Source organism: Sciurus carolinensis, chromosome 16, assembly GCF_902686445.1.
Source record: "Sciurus carolinensis chromosome 16, mSciCar1.2, whole genome shotgun sequence".
Classification (NCBI taxonomy): domain Eukaryota; kingdom Metazoa; phylum Chordata; class Mammalia; order Rodentia; family Sciuridae; genus Sciurus; species Sciurus carolinensis.
The window spans coordinates 578,151-598,762 of record NC_062228.1 but is presented as its reverse complement, the minus strand read 5'-3'; the positions used below and the strand labels follow the sequence as shown (position 1 = coordinate 598,762).

At 48.0% G+C, this 20,612-nt stretch overlaps 1 protein-coding gene and 1 pseudogene across 4 annotated transcripts in view; one reads left to right on the top strand and one right to left on the bottom strand.

The window, feature by feature from the left end:
* Ankrd11 (ankyrin repeat domain containing 11) overlaps nt 1-20,612 on the bottom strand; it is a 161,318-nt gene that overhangs the window by 46,431 nt on the left and 94,275 nt on the right. The gene's annotated exons all lie outside the window — the stretch shown is intronic.
* LOC124967168 (PCNA-associated factor-like) lies at nt 13,304-13,642 on the top strand (annotated as a pseudogene).

Sequence of the window (20,612 nt, the reverse complement as noted above, 5' to 3'; positions counted from 1 at the left end):
TGAAGCTCCCGGGTCCCGGCCTCAGGCATGCTCATCCTTGCACACCCAAGTGAAAACTCCTGAAGGAGAGAACAGCATCCTGAGAAAGCGGAGCTGCGCTCTCCTTACTGACGAGCTGGCCCAACATGCCATGGGCCTGGGCAACACCGAAGTTCAACCTGTAAACTGTGGCACTGACTGAGTGCACATCACTTCACACAACTGAAAAGCCAAAGCACTCCATGTCAGGGCCCTGTGTGTATCTAACACACATTTACCTACCAAGATGCCCCCTGGAAGGGAGAAGCTGCATTACCCTTAATAGCCAGAAGCTGCAAGCAATCCCAGTGCCCATCACACTGCAGAAGACAACTCGGCAATAGGAAGATGGACACAGCCCAGCGAATGAACCCCGAAGAAAATACACGGAGATGACTCCCTCTCAGACAAGTGGGAGCTCAGACCACAGCAGCAGCACTCCCCTCTGTGCACGGGAACTGTTGACATGAAGCCAGAAGGGACGACACTGTGCTACAAAGAAAGCTGAATTTCTGGGGACGGCTCACTGTTAAGTTCTGTACTATGAACAGTGACTGGAACCTTATTTGGAAAAAGGGTCTGTGCAAATGTAACTAAGTTAAGGATCTTGAGACAAGGCCACCCCAGATCATCTGGTCAGAGCCTAAATCCAGCGGTGGTGGGAGGTTGGAAGAGAAGGTGTGGCAGGAGGCTGGGGCTGCCACAGCTCAGGTGCTGCCAGGAGGGCTCCACTCTGAGCCTTGACAGAAGCTCCGGTGGCCTGCACCTCACTTCCAGACCACTGGCCTGCAAAACTGGGAGACCACACTTCTGTTACCAAGCCTCCATGCTTGTGGCCAAGTTCTCATGGCTGCACTAGGAAGTGACACAACTTCTTAACAGAATAAAGAAAGGAGAGGATCACCTCCCTTGTCCTCGGCTTTAGACACAACACACTTCAGCTGGACTCCCTGGGACCACTGACTGAGTAAAGGCCCAGACTTACAGAGGAGCTCTATAAGAGAAGGCTTCACCTGGATTCTCCTCTTAAAAACTGAGCCATGTTTACAGTGAACTGTGAAGGGTCTTGCTTGTTTCAGCCCAAAGCAAGAGGCTGGTGTAGATGGAACTCCTGGAAGGGCTGAGGAAAGGACAGGGCTGGACCCCGTGTACCAGGTCAAGGCCCAGCCACCCCAGGCCGTGGCACTGAGTGAGCAGCTTCAGCCTACAGACCAGAGGGGGCAACCCTGGCACTAGGAACACTGCTCACCTTCATAAGCAGCTGCCTTTGCCTCTGCAGCATTCTGAAAGAACACATTACAGTTCCGAACAGGTCACAGTGGACAGAGCAGAGTGTCAACAGCTCAGCTCCACCACCTACTTAAGCAGAAGGTCATAAGGTTCATAAGACAAATGTGGATGAGGACACAGTATGATCTTGTTTTGCTCTAAGTAGAACCAAAAAATGAAACTCATCTGTGACACAGGGTTCCCAAAGTTACCCAGCCTGGCTATCATAGAATAGTGCTATCTGTGCCCCGGCTTCCAAGGAGCACATGTATCACCCTGTCATCTGACCACAGGAAGCAACAGAATGCAGGTCTAGAACACAGAACTCCAAGGCGCGGCATGACTGCTGCTGATCATGTGATACTATGTTTACTAACCGTTCAGCCCCCTTGGTCTGGACAGGCATCCACCCCAGAGGTGAGAAACCAGAGTCACACAAAGCAGATGATGTGCCCAGGGCCAGAGTGAGGTGCAGGCAGAGCCAGGACTAGAGTCCAGTGCCCAAACACTACGTCCAGGGCTACTTGTCAGAAGGTCCTTTGCAGTCCACTATCACAGTAAAGGTGAATTCTACTATGCCCTAAAAGTTGGGTACAAGGAAGTAAAAAGGGTCTGGAAGCCTGAATTCCTCTTCGCCACAGCCCAGGAGGGAGATGTGACCAGCTGAGCCTCGAGGCCCCACATGCCAGTGGGGGCTGTGGGGGACATAGGTGGATTGTTTTATGATTTCCACATAGGTCATTTCGCAACAGTACAACAGCTAAAGTCCTTTTTCCTTAACATACACACACAACTGTGCAATCTGAGGAACTGCTGATGCCTGCACCTCTGTTCACTCTGCAACTGGAGCTGCCACCGAGCAGCTCAGGCCCCTGTGGAATTTGTCCTGGCCCTGCTCCTCTCCAAAGCACCGTGACGCCAATTTTGTAGCTAATCACTCCTGTAAGTAGTATTTCTGCAGGTAACACTGTGTGGGTCCTCATACTCTGGAATTTTTCTGTGTTGATACATGCAGTTCTGCTTTATTATAATTGTAGCCATGGCATTCACTGTCTGAAAAACATCCATTCTCCATTTTTTCACAACTTTTTTGCTACTAGAAACAAGGCCACCTGAATATCTGTCCATGATATCTTTATACATGTGGAGTTTAAAATGAAACAGCAGCTCATGGGTAGCGCACACCTGTCATCCCAGCAACTGAGGAGGCGTAGGCAGGATGGGAAGGTACAGGTGAGCCTGGGCAACTCTGTGAGGACGGAAAGGGCTTCAACAACGTAGAGGTCTGACATTGTGAAGTTAGAAAGAGTCTGCCTGAACCAGGGGACTGGAACTCTGCAGATAACACACTCTCCCGTGGAACAAGACCAGGTTCTACAAATTGTTTACCTAAAAACCGTACACTAAAGTGCCAATACGAAGCTCTCCACAGCACAATGACAGAAATCAGAGGAAATGACAGGCGCACGTGTGTTTTCTTGGGGGAATTTGCAGCTTTCACCCAGTTCCCGGGGAGCCCACATTCCAAATGCTCTTTAGTACCTCATCTCTTCTTCCAGGTACATGCAGCAAGTGCTGGGTGCTAATGACAGGCCAGTGAAACACTGAATCAAGCACTGTGCTTTCTACATTCAACTTCCAAATAGATCAGAAGGCTACCAATGCACATAAGGAATGCGTTTATACCATAAATGAATCCAGACCTCATTAACACGTACCCAGAAAAAGTTCCAAATGCATACCCAACCCTGGATGAAGGTGCTGGTTGTGTGCCATAACATGAAAGAAGCCACCCGAGGCCATCCCTGAGCACAGCCTGAGGGCCACAGTTGTGTCTGAGATGTGGAGACGGTGAGACTGGCTGAGGCACTGGTGTTTTGCTGTGCAAGCAAAAAAGCGCAAGGCTTGCAAATCTCTCTGCTACAAACACCACAGTATTCTTTTAAAACTCCCAGGTAAAATAATCAGGCAATCAAACCATAGAGACCAGACAATTTAAGCTGGAGCAGGGCAATCTGCAGGTTCCCCCAGGTCAGGACAGTGCCCTCATGTGAACGGATGCTAGCAAGCAGCTTCCCAGCCTTCCAGAAGGACTGTGTGGGCTGCCAGGCTCATCACCATGGCAACAGCTCTAAACATATGTGCAGCACACCAGCTGATTTCTGAAAGCTGTAAATAGAGGATAATGGCATAAAAAAAAATTTCAGAGTACAGTAAGGACCACCCACTCCCACCTCTCTCCAGCCTACTCGATGCCTAGACCCCACTGTTCAGCACAGAGCAATGGCAAGTACACAATGTGGTCTTAATCCCTTCACTCACCATCTATATGATTATATACCTATAAAGAGCAAAGTAAGGCCTTCGGGTCATCTTTGTGCAAACTTGTATACAGACAAGAATGGCCAGAGAGCAAAGTCAGGTAAGGATGATCTGCCTGCCAGGGTATCTGGACCTGGACATTCCCTGGGTCAGCTCCATACCCACCTCCCCATGTGGTCCTTTCCTAGGGCCCTTGGAGCTCTCAGCACCTGGGCATCAAGCATTACTGACAGGTAAGTTTCCATAAGCCAGGAAGTCACAACCAGAATGGAGGAAAAGTTATGGTAGTCAAATGCCTGGGAAACCCACAGCCTTCTGGTAAAGCAGATCCTTGTTCTCTGAGAGGCACATCCATTTCTTCTGGGGGCTGGGAGTAGGGAAACAAGGCATTTCCTAGAGATGCTAAGGTCTTGGAAAGAAAGTGTCTAGTCCAGGCTAAGCCACCAGTATCAGTGTGCATCCTGACTAGGTGTGCAGAGAGGTGGTCCAATGGGATCAAATGAGGTGTCCCGGCATGATGGACAGAAGACTCCAGCATCTCAAGGCAACTCCCAGCATTGTCTTCATAACACCAGAGATCCATCCCACTCTCTTTTGGCAGTATATGATGTGGTTAAGAATAATGCTTTTTTTCCCCTTATTTCTTTTCTACCACGTCTTTGAAGCTTCATACAGAAGAGGTGGCAAATAAATCCCTATTCATTCTTAAGAAAAAACAAACGACATTTCATGTGGCAAAGATTTATGGGCCTCACAGATACAGTCCTCATTATGGTCATCATTAAGCACCAACTATTCCAAGACAACACACAACTGCATGTTAAAATGTGAGTAAAGTAATCATAGAACACTCAACCTTGTGTTCTCTGCAGTGATCCACCCTCGAATGGATAAGGGCTAAGAGGGAGGAAATGTGGAGGGGAAAAAGGCCCATCAGATGCCCCAAAAGACAATCATCCGAGTTCCGGATGCAAAACCAACAGAAATCACACACTTGTGTCTGTCTGTTCCCACGTCTGAGTGTGCTTTGCTTCAACACTAATGCTGCTTCAAAGACAAAGAACCACATTTTATTGTAAATTCCAACACTCTGTTTTAAAGATCATCCATTTAAACTGCATTTCTGGCAAATCCTTTCCAAATAAAAATCAGCTCAAATTCATCTTTTTATGAGTGATTTATTCGTAAAGCAGGACACGAGCACGTGTGAGAGAGGGAGAGACACACACATGCACGCGTGCAGAAAGATCAACTGGAGGTAAGGAAAAGGTGCACAGGAAATTCAGCGTCTCCTCTCCACTGACAACTTGGTAGAGAGCCAGCCTCGTTCAGAACTCTCCTCCAGTAGGAAAACATAAAGCAGCAGCTCTTCTGAATCCTGAGCAGGAGGGTCACAAACTGAGTCCCCTTCTCAACAATGGTCACCTGTGCACTCTGAAGCAACCCGGTCCAAGCTGTTCTAGGAAATGCCTAGAACTCTGAGAGTGGGACCAAAGTGCAGTGCAGAGCCTCCACCCCTGCTCTCTGCATCGCGTCTGACTTGGCAGTGCTCTGTGGGCCACACAGACCCCTCCCCCTTGTTCCAACTTAACACAGCGGGAGCAGCAACGTGGAAACTAGAGAGTACAGGATCGTTCCAGGCTGGGGAGACTGTGAGTCCAAAGCATGCAATTTACAGAGTGTTTGAGAACATTGGCTCCAGCATCAATGGCTACCAGCCCCTTAAAGCCTGGCATGGACACCCCACCACCATTCTCAGTCTCTTCATTTGTAACCTGGGGGAGTCACCATGCTACACACCCTTGGGAGCATTCTAGGGTCTGTGCTCTATGAAAAACAAGCAGCACACAGTCAGAACACATGGGCAACTGTAATAAATAAAAATATGCCCAACGATACGCTTCAGATTACACGTGCACAGAGCTTTACTTTCATGTTATGCTATGCAGAGCCTCTGACCAGCCTCAGTCAAGCAGATGGCATTATCCCCCATCACAAACCAAGAGCCTGGAGCTGAGTTAATCCAAAGATGACCCTCACCTCCAGGTAAGGCCACCAGCTGCTGTAGACCTATCTCTCCAGGCCACTGCTGGCAGAGCACTTCCTGAGTAGTGCTGTCTTTCTGTCTCAACAGACACAGGTTTTATTCCCAAGGATAAAAGCACTCCATTTGAGAGCCAAGCACAGTGTGCTTATAATCCCAGTGGCTCAGGAGGCTGAAGCAGGAGGATTCGGAGTTCAAAGCCAGTTTCAGCAAAAGCAAGGTGCTAATAAGTAACTCAGTCAGACCCTGTCTCTAAATAAAACACAAAATAGGGGATGTGACTCAGTGGTCGAGTGCCCCTGAGTTCAACCCCCAGTACCCAAAAAAGGTAAGGGGGGGGTACTCAATCTGATTATACCACCCACAAATGAAGGAGTCCTGCTCTTTCCTTGTGCAAAGGATGCCTCAGTGTCTGGAGGACAAGCTCCCAGAGTACCACAGGGCTGACTCACCTCGAGTCAGGAGCTCCCTGAGCTTGCAAGCTGAGGAGGACAAAGAGGGAGAGGCAGAGGGTCAGACAGGAGGGCAGGAGAGGCGCTAAGAACAGAATCCCTCGCTAGGGAAAACCGAGAGGGAAGCAAGTCCAGAATGTGGACCTGGAGGTTTTCGCCATCTTGAGAACACCAAGTAGACGTTCTCTGGTCTCATTCCAAGGCTCCTCGAGGACAACAGCGGTCGGCAGCACTGAAAAGCACAGGGAAAGCAGCACAGCAGCAGGCACATCCAGAGCACGGGAGGGACCCGGCTGAGGGGCACAAGCCGAGTTGGAAGAGCTGCCCCATCGCTTCTCTCAAGCTGCCTCCAGGCCTCAGTGGGCGTGAAGAGCTGGTGCACCCACCACAGGACAGAAAAGACTAACTCCCAAGGAAACCACAGAAAGAAGTGCACAATTTCCAAATCTGTAGGCTAAAAACAATCTCGAAAAGATAAGTCATAGCAACTATGAACCTAACAAACATGAGAGAACTACACGCAGACATTTAGGAAGGGCAGGCAAGGTGGCCCTCAGCTTTGGCACATCTAGAGTGATTGCCAAGCGAGCACTGTGAGGGGAGGCTTGCGGGTCTAGGGACGAAGGCAGTCAGCCTCTGCTTGCCTCTGTCACTCCAGCCCCTAGGCTGCTAGCAGCACAGCCTCCTGAACCCTGGCAGGTTTTCCATCCTTAATGAAGAAATCTACTCTGTCTTTTTACAACCTCACCAACAGACTGTGATGAGAAGCAAATGGACTAAAAGATTCAGTTATGAGACAATGTTTGTCAGACTAGATAATGCAGCTGGCGAACTGAGTGAGTGAAGCAAAAGCACCAATTCCTAGAGGCATCCAGGACAGAAGGGGCCTAACAGCCATCCCAGGTAAGCACACCCAGGCAGACATTACAGTGCTTGCTTTACTGATGCCGCGTGTGACCTGAGACCAAAACTCATCTGGAAGAGAGCGAATCACTGCAGTGAGGCAGAAGGCTCCTCTCACGAGAGGTCAGAACCCACTCTGAGCTCTAATGCTCACAATGAGAGCCTCCAAGAAAGAACAAGAGCAGAGAGCAGGTGCCGCTGCAGAGGGCATGGCAGGATGCCTCAGGAAGGGGAGGCAGGGACAACAGCAGCCTCCATCCAGAGCCCCACCCAGCAGCGGCCATCCAATGAGCATGACAAGGCCCACTGCCCTGTTCAAGAAGACGGGACCAGCCAGCAGGAACACTGATGGCACAGGCAACTACAGGGGGGAAAACTCTGAAGCCACAGCACAAGAGAGAGGGGAACAGTGGGGGCTAGAAAAGAGGACCGCAATTCTGGGAATCAGGAAACATTTCTAAGTTCTGGGATCAGAAAGAATTCAGGGTAGCTTAACTATTCAAAATTCAGAAAGACAGAATGGCCCATGGCAAGCTGGGAATCTAGGTAGAGCTTCTTGGGGAGAGATGTGTTTACTTCTAAAGGCATTCTGATAAAGAGATTCTAAAAATGGGAAAATACCCAAAAGAGTGAAGGTAAGAACATAAACAGAAGGCAAAAGTATGGCAGAGGCTGAACAAGCCACAGGTGGGTACCTAATTCAAGTGACTGACCAAGAAGACAAAGTTGGAAGCGGAGGGCTTCCAGCTTACTGAGCGGCCCCAGCTCCACAGGGTCAGTGGCAGGAAAGAACCAAGGGCACCTGGAGGCTGGAGGTAGGCTGTAGCAATGTGGGCACACATACGACAGCATCTAAGCAGGCTGCCTGCAAAACCAGCCAGCCAGTGCACACAGAACACCTGCCCTGCAGGTGGGACATGTACCACCTGTGTCTCGCTCCTTCTTGGGTTCCTAATTTTCTCAGATGCATAGTACTATGGGCGTAACAACGGTTATTTAAAGAAAGAAAGAGGTGACTACAACCACGCACGCTGTGACTTACAGTAGGGAGGATGCACTCAGGCAGCTGTCAGCATCATTTCTGTTTTTGTTTTTTTGTTTTTTTTGGGGGGGGGTGTTAGTGGGGATGGAACCCAGGGGGCTGGCCCCACCAATTAGACAAGCACTCTACCACTGAGCTGTATTCCTAGCTCTTTGCACTTTTTTATTTTGAGATAGGATCTCAAACTTGCCATCCCCCTGACTCCACTTCCTGAGATGCTGGGATTCTATGAGTGGCCACCACACCCAGCAGTTGTGGGCATTTCTTATAATGTCCTGCACTGGGCTGAGGAAGTATCTTTCTGTCAGTAGTTTGCAGAGAGTATTTTTGGATTGGGGTATAATTCAGCAACCCTGGGTTAAATCCCCAGTGGAAGGGAGGGAGTTTCATTCTGATAAGAGTTCTAAAACCAACATTAGTGGCTGCACACACCTGTGAACATTCTGCCACTCAACAGTATGCTTTCAATGGTTGAACACCAAGGTATGTCAATTTTATCTCCATACAGCCATTCTTTCTCTTCCTTTTTGGGGGGAGAGGGGGATACTGGGAATTAAATCCAGGGGTACTTCATCACTGAGCTATACCCCCACTCTTTATTTTTTTATTTTGAGGCTGGCCTCAAACTTGCAATTCTCTTGCCTCAGCCTCCCAAGTAGCTGGGATTATAGGTATTCACCACCACACCCAGCAAGCCATGACTTTTTGAAGAGAATGCAAAAAAAAAAAAAAAAAAAAAATCCTATTCATGACAGCCTCAAAAACAAGCAAACAAACAGAACACACCTAGGAATAAACACAAGGATGTGAAAGACCTCTACAATGAAAACTACAGAACACTGAAGAAAGAAAGAAAGAAACTGAAGACCTCAGAAGATGGAAAGATCTCTCATGGATAGGCAGAATTAATATGGTAAAAATGGCCACATTACCAAAGCAATGTACAGACTCAATGCAATTGTCACCAAAATACCAATGACACTGTTCACAGGACTGGGGGCAGGGGATTCCTAAAATTCATTTGGAAGAATAGGAGACCCAGAATAGCCAAAGCAATTTTAACCAAAAAACAATGCTGGACGCATCAAAATATCTGATTTCAAATGATACTACAGAGATATAGTAACAAAAAATGCACAGGTACTGGCATAAAAACAAACAGACCAATGGTGCAGAATAAAAAACACAGAGAAAAACCTACACAGAAACAGTCATCTGATTCTTTAAAAAGGAGCCAAAAACATACACTGGAGAAAAGACAACCTTTTTAACAAATGGTGCAAGGAAAACAAGTTATACACATGATGAAGAATGAAACTGGACCCTTATCTCTCACCCTGCACAAAAGTCAACTCAAAACAGATCAAAGACCTCCAAATTAGACCAGAAAATACACAACTCCTGTAAGAAAACGTGGGGTCAACACTCCAGCTTTTAGGCACAGGCAATGACTTTCTCAGTAGGACCCCTAAAGCTCAGAAATAATGCCCAGAGTTAATAAATGGGATGACAGCAAATAAAAAAGCTTCTGCACAACACAGGAAACAACTGAGAAATGAGGACAGAGCCAGGCGTGATGGTGTACAACTATAATCCCACCGAATGGGGAGGCAGAGGCAAGAGGATCCCAAGTTCAAGGCCAGCCTCAGCAACTTAGGCCTTAAGCAACTCAGCGAGACTGTCTCAAAAATAAAAAAGGACCAGGGATGTGGCCAAGTGGTTAAGCACCCCAGGATTCAATTCCCAGTAACAGAAGGGGGAAGTGGGGATCAGTCAAGGGTTGTATGTCGTATGTTTTCTTTCATATACGAAAACTACAGAGAAAAAAGGAGAAGAAATCTGGGGGAACCTTCCAAGAAAACTGAAGGGAGATCAGCAGAGTAGATAAAGGGACCAGCGGAGGGAGTAGGAGAGCGGTGGGGGAATCACACTGAGGAATGCCATTAGCCAAGCCACACTGTTTCCTATTATGAATCCATAACAATGAATCCCCACCAATGATGCATAAATACAATGAACCAACAAAAATACCGGTTAATTAAAAAAAAAAAAAAGAAAAGAAAAGGCCTGCAGCAACACTGCCCGGGGATGGCTGCTGGGCAGACGCCACAGGTGTCGGGGACACACCGGCTCAGCACACAGCCTGGCGTTCACCATGGGCCTGTGCCAAGGCCACAACGAGAGGAGTCAGGCGTCCAGGCCAGTCGAGTCCTGTCCACAGCTTACTAAGAGGAAGCAAGGTGAGCAGGAGAGCTGTGCCCAGCTGGACCCAAGGGGCATCCAGAAGCCCCTGGCTGCACACTCCCAGTGCACTTACCAGAGCTGCTCAGCAAGTGCAGGACAGCAAGCCACTGGGCTGCATGCTCAGAAGCCCTTCCCACATGGAGGCCCCTGGTAGGGCTGCATCCTCTCGCCCAAGCCCCTCCAGGCAGTACACACACTGTGACTGACCCCCTGAAAGCCAAGCCCTGGACACTCCATTCCTTGGTACCAACACTTCCTGGACCTGGTCCCTGTCTACCAAGTGAACCAGCTTGGCTTCAAGCACAGACCCCGCAGAGCTGAGGGTGCTCTCCCTGGGTGCTACCAGGTGTCATGTGGCACTGAGCTGGTGGGTCAGGCACCTTCTCTGAGCACCCAGCCAGGACACCACCAGTTTTTAAAGACTGCTTTTCTCCTTTCTCCTTTTTCTCAGTTTCTTCTGCTCAGTGTCATGTTTAAGCAAAGGAACCATTATAACAAAGTGATTTGAAAGTAACACACTTAAGGACAGTGCAAGAATAGCATTAAGCATTGAATATTTAAGTATTAACTTTGCAGGGGCTATTTAACCCCTATTTTACATCTTAACACTGATGTAAAAATTATAAGAGAGTAAACAGGAAGTTCCTGCGTAATTCTGCAAGAATCTCCAAGGGGGAGCTGGAAAAGATTTACCACACACAATGAACACAAGCCACAGCACCGGGAAGAACCTGGCCACAGTTTTACGCAATGCACTGTTTTTAATGATCAACAGTCCCTACAAGGATGCAACACCCGTCAGCACTGAGGCACCCAAAATTAGATCAGGGCTGCATACTGACCAACTACCAGGCCTTCCCTGCTTTTGCCAACAGGAGAACCGACAGAGCCACACAAAGCACAGAGCTGGCTTCCAGTCATGCAACCAACCCTGGTTGAGGGTTCAGGGTTGCAAATGCCTAACAGGACCCTGCCCAGTAGCCAGGCTGCCTAACAACCCCTCCCTCAGGCTCCAGCTCTAATAGCAGCTCATCACTCCTGAACACACTGCATGGGTGATTGAAATAGCCTCTAGCAGGGCATGGTGGTGCACATGACCACAATCCCAGACACTCATGGGACTGAAGCAGAGGAAACGGTTCCAAGACAGCCCGGGAAACTCAGCGAAATCCTGTCCCCAAAGTAAAACGAAAAGAACTGGGGGTGTAGCTCATTGGTATACTACCTGCCTGGCACATGTGAGGTCCTAGGTTCAATCTGGAGGTGGGGAAGGGGCTTACCCATCCATATTTCTTAGGCATTCATAAATGAGCTTTACACGTGATAAACCAAGCTTGCATTAAGCAGAAAAATTGTCCCGCTGAAGCACAGTCTTCCAACCTAGAACCCAAAGACCCTCTACTCCCTGACTCTCAACTTTTGAACAAGAGCACAGGAGTTGCTGGGCACTGACTGTCTAGGGCCTGCAGACCTATGCACGTGTCCCAAATGCCACGCATGCAACCTTTCTCGGAGAGGGCACAGAGAAGCACTACAGGAGCCAGGTCTGCCTGCTGACTAGCCTGTGGTCAGTGTGCTTCAAATACCAAGGTGGGGGCAAGGTGGCAGGGGTTAAGTCCCAGGGTTTTCACAGAATGACATACTGAAGGCACACTGGTGCAGGAAGGAAATGTTGGAAGGGCATGCTTAGTTTGATCTCAAAGTGACAGGGAAAAAACAAACAAAACAAAAACAACAAAAAACCTAAACATTGCTGACTCCACAGGCAGATGGATGCCTTAGGACTTCCCGTCAGAAGAGGGCCTGAGGGATAAGCAGGGGTGGTGAAGCCCGTTCCTACTTACTTGCTCAGCCCTGAGGTGCCCCTGGCCAAAGCTGACCCACACTTTTTTTGAAAAAGATCAACAGGAGGCAGTAGTGAAATGAAAGAGCCAACACTTCCAGACTGCTTCTACCGAGAGACCATCAGGTGGGCAAGGACTCAGCAAGAACTTTCTACAGTTACCATCTGTGGTGCCCTCTGCCTGCTTCTGAGCGCACGACCTCCTCCAGCTTGGACTGTCACTGGTGGCACAGCACAATCAACTCACACCGACCTGCGAAGTCACAGCATCAGCACTGTGCTGAGCACAATACTCATAAGCACAGCAAAAAGGGGCAAAGATGCTTATAACATTGTGGTGTGTCCTTTCTGAATGAACAGACCCTGCTGGGGTGGCTCCCATCTGATAGAAGGCGCCCTTGTCCAACAGAACCTGTTGATGATCCCAGCAAATAAGCAGGACTGAAGCTCAAGTGTCCTCAATCCCCTAGACAGGGAGACCAGGCTCAGAAACGTCAACGGACTTGCCCAGGATCACAAACAGAACCTATAAAGAGCCAAAGTCCCCCGGCTTGTTAAGAGGCCTGGGGCAGAGAGGGTGAGCAAGCAGAAGAAGACCAGAAAGGAGAAGCACGCACCCATGGGTGGCTGAGGCCAGACCAGGCAAAGGCAGCTGCCACAAGGAGACTTCAGCAACCGGGGGAGTGCCGTGCCACCTGCAGACTGTGCCAGGACTGGGATGGCCTCCTCCCGACAGAGTATCAGCAGTCTTTCCACTTTAAACTTTCATCCTTCCCTGTTTAAACACAACATGTACAGCTTACAAACAATGCAGTCTACTGTGACAGAATTCCCTCTTAAAGTTAATTACTGATCTCAACAACGGATCCAAAGGACAGTGGCAAGTTCCAGATGTGAGCACAGTTCTGGATGACAAGGTTTCTTTGGGCATGGTTGTTCCAGTGAGGACTCGGAGGCCAGAAGGCTCGAAGGAGGAGCAGGTACACAGGGAAGAGTCTCCAACCAGACACTGCCTCAAATGCCACTCTAAAAAGAGGGGAGGCTCCAAATGAGGGGCTCCCCAATGGGACATTGCACACCACACACAACGAGAGCCTGTGTGGGGTCCTCATCCTGTGAAACAGCCTTCCCTGTGCTGTGTTCTCCTCGTCTCCTCCCATTTGAACATGGTGCAAACCAAAACAGACAGCGCCCCAGGCACCTACAGAAAAGTGGTTTCTTCTCGAGTCTCAAGAAAGGCCCGTGGTTCCTCCACCTCTGCCGCCAACTCTACATCACTCACATCAAGGAAAGCTGAAATATGTATGCAGGAGAAAATCCAGTTTATGTATGTCCAACTCCCAAGTGGCAAAAAGGAATTGGAGAATTCTTCTGGCTGGCTGTCCCCTAAAGACTCTGAAAAGGAGAATCGGATTCCTGAAGAGGCAAGAAGCGGTGGCTTAGGAAAAGCAAAGAGAAAAGTATGTCCTTTACAATCTGACCACACAGCTGATGAAAAAGAATAGAACTTACTAATCTTTGAGTAATGTCTCCTGTTTATTCTGATATTTTAGGGTATAAATTTGCATAGATAATGTTTGTTCAATAAGCTTTGTTGATAGGCAGTTAATTTAAAAATGAGGCTAAAATTTATTCAAAAACAAGTTATGAAATTGGAGAATTTGTAAAATTATGGTTACTTAGGTTAATTCAATTTAATGCAGTATGTTGGTTCTTTTACCTATTATTATACAGCTTGTTCTTGCTAACATTAAATCACTGCATGATGTTCCAATTACAATGTACTGTATGTGAAATTTGCTTACTTCTTTGTACTGTTGCCATATATATTGACACTTAGACATTGAAATGATGCTATGCTTTTATTAAATTTAAATGCTTTAAAAAGCAGAGTCAAAGTTTTGCACATCAAGCTTTTCACTATAGATCTTGTGGAGATGGCCGATTTAATACAGAATATCAAAGGGAGCGGCCTATCATAAGGTTGCAAAAGGATCACCTGCAGCTGAGTATCGGAGCCTGCAACACTGGCCTTTCATGAGGTTTCAGACCTGGTTGCAGCACTTCAGCCCAGGGTGAGGCTGTATCCCCCACAGGATGGTCAGTTCCAGGGATCAGTGACCACCATTGATTTGGATTCTGAAAATGTAAACGCTTCAACATTTGGAAACATGCTCATCTTATGTATCAGGCTGTTCTCAACAGAGTCAGGATTATCTGGCAGCTTTATCTAGGACAGGCCCGTTTGGTGTTCTTCCCTGCCCAACAAGAGCTTCTATACCTTTTAATAAATTGTATGTGTACAAATTAGTTGCCCTTATATTGGAAGGGTGAGATCTTTAAGCTGGAAACTGTTATCTTGCTTCAATGTAATGTCTGTAATTACCTTCAACTAGTACCATAATAAACAAATGGTCTTTGGTGTCGTTTCTTAAAAATGCAAAAAAAAAAAAAAAAAAAAAAAAAAAAATTTTTGCACATCAGAAAAATTCAGTATTAATTAAACTTAATTTCTGTCATTTTTCAGAAAGGGAGCCAAAGATATCATCTTAAAAAAATTTGGATGGATGTGGAAAAAGTTAAGGACAATTTAGCCTTGAGGATTTAAACAATTGATAATCAAAGTTTCTAAAACAACAAAAAGACAAAATACTAGCACAGAATGAGGCAAAACGATTTCATAAGCCACATTAATAGAGAGGAATTTTTCTTGGATATTTATTTGATTCAGAATCATAAAATATTACCCTTTGCACCTATACTTTTAATGTTGCAAATCAATAAAACATGACAGGCAAATCATGCTGTAAGTCACACGCGCTGTCTGAAGGCCTCAGAGCTTTCACAGCACTTCTTAGGATAAGCAGTGGCAGAGCTGAAGAAGTGGGTGCACTGCTGCTTGTGAACGGAGGTTCTTGCTTTCCTAGCATGCTTTCTGCTTACTGACAAGCTGTCAATTTTCTAAATTAACCATGTTTTAACAGGCATGTTTTTATGGAATTTGAATAAGAGAGTACTTATTTTCATAAAGAAAAAAGAGCCTGTGCGTCAGCTCCCTGAGCCTAGGAGCCCTGAGGCTGGTGCAGGTCAACTCCTAGGCCAGTTGTGACGTCCTAAGAGGTAGATGGGCTGCTCTGTGGGCAGGACAGGTCACAGTGCTAACACTGCAACACCATAAATGACTTGACATCACTTATTCCCAAAACTTAGTACAAAATAACCAAAGGGCAGAGGTGAGGAGTGGGCAAGCTGGCAGAAAGGCTGGCTGCGCAGTCACAGGACCGCACAGAGAAGGGGCTCTGCCAGACCCAGGCTGTACCCTGAATACAGGGTGGGCTGGGATAGAGAGAGCTGTCCAAGCACACCAACTGTTCCCCTTGGATCCACTGCATCTGCGGTTAAGGTCACAGCTTCCAGCCCAGGAAAACAAGCAGGGGCTGTAATGACCATGTCCTTACTGGCTACAGTATGGGAAGCAGTGAGGATGTGGAGGGATGAGAGCCCTACAAATTGCCAGGGGAAGTGTCAAACGGCATGGCTTCCATGCAACTGGGTAGAGGTTCCTCAAAGGGCAACAAGACAGGGTGGCACATGCCTGCCAATCCCAGCTGTCCAGGAGGTTAAGCCAATTTAGGGAGACCCTGCCTCAAAATAAAAAGAACTGGGGGTGTGGCTCAGCACCCCTGGGTTCAATTCCCATTGGGGGGGGGGGGGCACCGTGATAGTGCCAACATATACTCAAAAGAAAGGTCTCGAAGAGACATGTGTCCCACACTCAAGAGTTCACACAACATGATTCACAATTACTAAGCCAACAGTCCACTGACGGTGCGCATCTTACCCCCCCCTTTTTTTAAATAGAACACTGCAGTAAAAGACAATGAAAAGTAGTAAATTCTTCTAAGCCAAATCAGACACAGTTGCTATGCTTGACTTCTGGAACCTACCTTCAAAACTGGCCCTGTAATGTTTCCTGTGTTTTTACTTTTCTTTAAATTTATTAGCTTGTAGTGCTGAGCATTGAACCCAAGTCCTCACACACACTAGACAAGCGGTCCAGTGAACTACACTCCAATCCATTTCCTGTGCCTTTTGACCCCAGCAAGACAGACTCTTCACTGATTTTAGCAATAGAGAAATAGAGGCAACAGATCAACATGGCATGCAAGGCACAAGGAGAAGGTGTGGGTCCAGTTCAGGCCCAGCCTGGGAAACACAGCCAGACCCTGTTTCGGAAAAAAAGAACAAAAAATACAGAGGTCATTAACAATGTTTTGTTGTATCTCACAAACTGCTTTTCTAAACTACCACAGAGAATTAAATACAACACACCAGGGATCCTGTTGACATTAGTGCTCAAATGAGACATCTTTCCAGTATTCAGGTGCTTCCACCCCAGCTTGGCACATGTAATTTCACAGGCAAACCAATCATCAAGCATGATTCCAGACCTCCACACCACCTCCTGTTATCTGAACCCGAGTGCAGACAAGGCTTGGCACGCTGTCCTCTGTAGGTCTGAACCTTGCAACCAACATGGGGGGGCTCTGAGTCATCCTGAGCCACTACCTCTACACTTTCCTTAAGAAATCCCACTGAACCCCCCTTCTTCCTTCCCAGAGGCAGACCACAGAAGCAGAACTTGGGGCCTGGGCCTCAGTATGGGGATTTCCCAGCTGGCCTTCTCCGAGGTCCAGCAAACACCACAGAGCACAGCAAGCTGTCTGCCTGTTTCCTGACCACCTTCAGCACTGTTCAACTTTGCAGCTGAGGGCTTGTGTCAATTCACCTTGTTTATATTCCACAGTTGCACCTTGAAAACACCAGCAAGCATTATCTTACTTGGTATGATAAACTCTGAAACAGCATCCACCACCTGAAAGGCCTACCTGCTGGGAATGAGCCTACCCTGAGTGGAGCCAGATCACTACACCCCAAAACACCATCCCAAACTCAGGGTCTCGCTGTCAAGGCAAGAGACCCTGGAGACTCAGTACAAAGGCATAAACCTGGGAAATCACCCACATGTTGAAACCAACCCACTCTGGACAAGGCCTTCAGACTCTCATGCCTCTGCAGATGAACAAAGATTGCTCAGGCCTCCCAGAAAGGAAGGGCACTGGCAAGTGCAAGGGAGGACCTTCACCACCAAGCCTCATGAGTCGTAAGAGCTCTTCACCTGCAGAAAGGTAAGTCAGACTAATCCCCCAGTGCCCTTGTGTCTCAGTAAGTGCACCTAGTTTTGTTAGAAGATGCAAGTTTCAGCAGGATATCAAATTCTTTGCCCAATTTAACAGGCAGGTTAACAAAAGAGAGTGAACTAAGGAAATTTCTGCTTGAATCTCCTGAAGTGCCAACTCCCCCTTGTTCTTCCCCTACTCAAACAAGCACTGGGCCAGTGCAAACACATGCCAGGTTTCCAGGGCCCCGGGGCAGGGCAGCTCAGTGCTCCAGGAGGGTGCCTGAGTCACTCCCCGTTCCAGTGCTTGCAGAACTTACCTGGCCTGGAAGCAGAGCCAAAGCTGAGCTGGGAGACTGCTTAAGTTTTTTAGAACCAAGCCTGTGCACAGCTGCACAATGAAGTTCAACCTGAAGCCTGCATGAAACATGAGGAGTGCTTGATAAACAGCCCACCCCACCAGGAGGGATCACTGAAAGCCTTCGGAAGACAGAATTCTCATCACAAGTATGCATGTTTTCATTTTAATTTTCTTCTTTCACTGCACAATGTAAAGACCTCTCTAAGGCTTCATGAATTCCCTACATATGCTTAAATGCCAGCTAAGATTAGTGGTGCAAAGTTTTAAAACCCCTAAAAGAAAAAACAGGTAGTTCAAACGTGTGTCAAAAATTTAGAGGAAACAACCTAAATTCTCTTTCACTCTATTATTGGGCAGGTCCTCCCATAGACCTGCCACCTCCACCAGGGGCCGCCTGGAAAACTCTGATTCCCTCAGGAAGTCCAAGCCAGACCAGGAGATCAGAAACCCCAGAAACCACTTAGGTATGCCAGCACAAAACCACCCAGGGAAACAAAAGACTGAGAGATACAAACTGCTGTTGTTTGTAACATTAATTTTGGGGTGCTTTGTCATGCACGAGACAACAGACACACATCTCATTCAGGATAAGAACCACCTGAACAGAGAAAGTGCAAGCCATGTCAGTTCCACACACAATGCCTCAAAACGCAGTGGCCTTCACGTGCACTTTCCCTCCCCTGCTGACTGAAAAGCACCCCGCAGTGGAGTCTGCCCCCAACCCTGCCCACTGCCACACTCAGCCTGGACAGGCAGCAGCACACTCAGAGCACTGTGAACCAAAGCAGCCGAATTTTAGCATGAAAATCACATTCCAAGGTTTCCCCCAAACTTTGGAGGATGCAGTGAAATTCGTTTCATATGTAAGTCTGGAAGGCCAAAGAAACTTTCTAATAAAACAGCCTTAAAGTGACAAGGATCCCCCCACCAATGTTAGACACCTGCAGTTCCTCTAACACGCTGAGCCAGGGAGGCAAGTGCTAGACATGGCTCAGAGACCTGGAGGAAGGGGGAACATTCCAGAACAGACCACAGGTTTATGAAGGAAAAGACGTGCAAGTGGAACTCCAGAAACCTCACTTGAGAACCCCAGGGGCATCTCATGCCTTCTAAAGCCTTGGACCGAAGGCACCACACAGGGATGTGCGCGTGCACAGATAATTCTACGATTGCTGCCTAACGTCCCCATCATAACTCAGCAGATGTAGGGTTCCAGTGCTAGAAAGCACACAACCAAACTGTTTGTGGGGTATGCAAAACACAAAACACATCCCCTAGCACAATAACAGTGAGCTCTAAGAGCTGCCCCAGGTGAGAGGGTCAGCCTGCACTTGCCTGGCCAGAGAAGGGGCTCTCTACCCACACTAGGGATTGGCCCAGGGCTGCTCCACCATCAAGCTACGTCCCCAGAACTTTTTACTTTATTTTGAGACAGGGTCTTGCTAAGGTGCCCAGGCTGGCCGAGAACTTGGAATTCTCCTGCCTCCGTTTCCAGAGGAGATAGGATTACAGGTATAGCCACCACATCCACTGGCTCCAAAAACTTCTCAACTTGTTTCAAATCTCTCCCTGCTCCTGTCCTATGCCTACCTCCATGACTGAGAAGCAGGTGTCTTCATTACACTGCTGACCTAAAGTCCTACTGTTGTGTCCATGCTAACAGGACCTAGGCTCTGAAACTGTCTTCCGTACAAATTGGGTTCAACCTGCCTGCAATCAGCAGACATTTCTTAAGAACTGCAGCAGTCCTCTTTCCTAACCCACATCACACCTCTTTTTGTGGCGTGAATGCTAAGAGTCACTCTGGTCAGAGGCACAACAATCCATGGGACATGACCATGGTTTAACAGACAATCCCTCAAGGGCGGGCTCTGCATAGTCCTCTTCTAAGGGTGCTCAGGACAGGGGTCAGCCAACCTTGTCAAGAGAGGGCCCGATGACAACACTGGGCTTTTCAAGCCCCACATGGTCCCTGTCCCTGTCCATCATCTTCACTGCTGTGAAGCGGCCTGGATGTATACACAGAGACCACAGACGTTGACCCACAGCCCACAGCAGCTAACTGAGCACACAAGGTAAGGTGCCACCAGAGACTCACAGGACACCTGCTCCCTCCCCCCACCACCCTGCTGCTCCGGGATGAGAAGGCACAGTCCCTTCTGTGGGAGAGGACCACGAGTTCCCATGTCCCTGGGATCTCACACGGCAGCACAGCACAAAGGTCCACAGCATGGAGAGTGCCACATTCCTCAAGCAGTAGGGCAGCACCTTGGGGTATCAGCTTCCAGGTCCTGCAGAGGCCCAGGCCAGCAAAGGTAGCGCTGGCACTGCTCTGTGACGTGAGACAGCTGTGTGCAGGACCAGCAGGCCTCCGCCATGCTCCACTGGGGGAAGCAGAGACCGCCCAGTCTGAGCAGCCCACAACTTGGAGTCTCCCACCGACCCCTGTGACCCCACAGCAGGGTCAGTGTGACTTGACGCTTCTCACCTCCTGTTCTGGGTTAAAAGCAGCTCTGATTATAGGGACCTGGCATTAAAATAGCAATCCCAAGCAAGAAATTCCCTTAAATCTCCCTCTTTTTGTATTATTAAATATAAAAGGAAAAGGAGGAGACTTGGGTTCTGGTCAGTCTTCATGGTGCTTATTTGCTACTGCTGTAGCTCTTCAGGATCTAACAGGAAGCTGCACTTGACAGAACTTCTGAATTCATCCAGAAGGCTACCTTGATGGGTTCTGGTCTTCTTCTCAATGCTTACACTGTTCAGTGGTTTGAATACTAAGTCCTAAATCAGACCAGATTCCAATACACTCTGCCCAAACTAAACAGGTTTCCAGAGCAATTTTGTGCAGCATTTTATCTTGTTCTCAATTTTTTTACTCTAAAGGAAAATACAGAACAATCAATAAAAGGCCTCAGAACAAAGAGGGAGAGGG